This window comes from Propithecus coquereli, unplaced genomic scaffold (genome assembly GCF_000956105.1).
Source record: "Propithecus coquereli isolate 6110/MARCELLA unplaced genomic scaffold, Pcoq_1.0 Scaffold232, whole genome shotgun sequence".
NCBI classification, from domain to species: domain Eukaryota; kingdom Metazoa; phylum Chordata; class Mammalia; order Primates; family Indriidae; genus Propithecus; species Propithecus coquereli.
This window is the reverse complement of record NW_012147864.1, coordinates 1,586,988-1,589,400: the sequence shown is the minus strand read 5'-3', so window position 1 is coordinate 1,589,400 and position 2,413 is coordinate 1,586,988.

Sequence of the window (2,413 nt, the reverse complement as noted above, 5' to 3'; positions counted from 1 at the left end):
AAAAAAAAAAAAATCGTGGTTGTTGAGGAGAGGATGAGGACGTGAGGAAGTATAGCCAAGGGCGGTGGGAAACTCACCCTTCCGTGTCCCTGTGCACCTATAGGTCTTCCTAAAGACACATAGGTCTTCCTAAAACCAAAGAAATTTTCTATTTTCCTATATTTTGTTAAATTTTTTCTTTCGTCTCTGTTTTCATGGCACTTATTCATACTTCTGATGGGGAATTTGGTATCTGATATATATGTTTGATAATTGTCTCTACTGCTTGGTAATAGGTACTGTATTGAATTCATCTTTGTATTTTATCTCCCACACCTAGCAAAATTACCCTTACACACAGTAGATAGTCAATAAATATAAAATGAATCAATGAGATACTATTTCTATATATTTTTTCTACCTCTTTTATGAAATAGTGCACATTTTCTTGTACATTACTCTTTTAAGGAAAAAAATTAGATCATGTTACTTGAAGAAGAGTGTGCTAATTTCTAGATAATTCCTTTCTTGTTGATGAGGGGTGTAGCAGTCAGCTATCAGTAAGCTCCTGAGAGACTTTTAGAACCATGCCCAGATGCAGATACTAATGAGCCTCAGATGTGCATCTGGAAGAAAGTGGTTATTTGTGGATTGGCATTGTCAGTGGCAAGCTCGGACTAGGTCCTGAAGTCCTGCTCTTGACTGGTATGTTGGTTAGCCACTATGCATGGCTAGTGGGCAGGGTTAGTTATTGATGATGATGATAATTGTTTGTTAAGGACATACTAGGCATTGTAGTTTCCACATGCTTTGTTTCATCTAATTCTGTGGTGTAGGCACAGAGAAGGTAAGTGACTTTTCCAAGGTCACACAGTAGCAAGTCAGGAAGCCTAGCATTTGAACCCCAACAATTGGACTCTAGCCCTTACTCTTAATCACAGCATATTCTGTTCCAATGAAGTAGTTTCCCTCTCTGGAAAAAGTTAATGCTTTGAAATGTTGAACATCAAATTAAATTTTCTCATGGAAATAAGATTAGTATAGAGGGTTATTTTATATGTACATTTAATGACCCTTTGCCTAACTTTTAATAGGCATGACCACTAATGTATTCCACCTATTAATTGGTATGCATAGCCAATACCAGGATGTGTAAATGAAGTAAACACGGCAACACAATAATGAACCGTCTCAATATCTGTTAAACTCTTTCTCTAATCCATCCATTGGTTTCAGAGAATATTTTGGTTATTTCAATATTATACAATCCTTGACCATGACTCGTTCTTCCTAAATAACATTACTTAAAAGTAGACTTCCACTGTAAAAGTATTTGTGTACTTAAATACAAATTATGCAATGTGTATATTATATGTATACTAACATTAATTTTCTCTTTAATAAATTGCAGGATTTTTTTTGCATAGAAATGTCACTGAATTAAATGACTTTCTTCAAGCCCTGTACTTCTGATTATAATCTTCATAATCACTCATTGCAATTGATAAGTCTTTTTTAACTCTGTTCAACTTAGAGGCGAAGAAACCCATTAAAAGGTGGCTACATAACGCACTCTGCAGTTAGAAATTGTATAAATATGTTTATTTATAGGATATAAAATTTATGACAAGAAAACATTTCTGCTTAATTGTTCTTGGCCTGTTGGATATGGCCGTTTTCATTGAACTCATTGGCAAAACAGCAATAACAACAACAAATACCCATTTGATATAAATATTCAGTAAAACTAGTAAAGACCAAACCAACCGAGAGCCAGAACGGTCTTATAGGAAACAAAATTTGGGCCCTGAATTTGGGGCCACATTCATTCATGTGGACAAGTGGTGGGGATAAAGATGTTATGGTTCCGCAGGTCCCACCACCTGTCTGTACCGTTCCTGGCCTTCTCCTGCTCTGCCCATTGGTTCTTTTTGGGGGTATATTTTGGTTTTGGTTTTTCGGGCCACTCGGATGCCAACAAAATTTGGCACTGGGTTGGAGTGTTGTCCTCTGAACATTCTCAGGTGGCTGCATTTTTGGCTGGTTGGTCTGCCAGGCAATTGCCGGTGGCAATTGGATCTGTGCTCTTTTGGTGCCCTCGACAGTGGATGACTGCAATTTTTTTTTTGGCTCCCAAACTGCCTCCAGCAGTTGGAGGATTTTATTTCTATTTTTGATCTCCTTTCCACCTGCAGTCAGCAGTCCCCTCTCCCTGTATATTGCCCAGTGGATACATATTGTGGCAAAGGCGTACTTAGAGTCTATGTATATGTTTGCCTTCTTACCCCGGGCATGCCTGAGGGCTTGGATGGGGGCCCAAGCTCCGCCCTTTGTGCCAACCACCCTTGGGGCAAAGGAGCTGACATAATGACCTCATCAACTGTGGTGACTGCAAAGCCCGCCAGTCGTTTCCCATTCTGGATAAATCTACTGC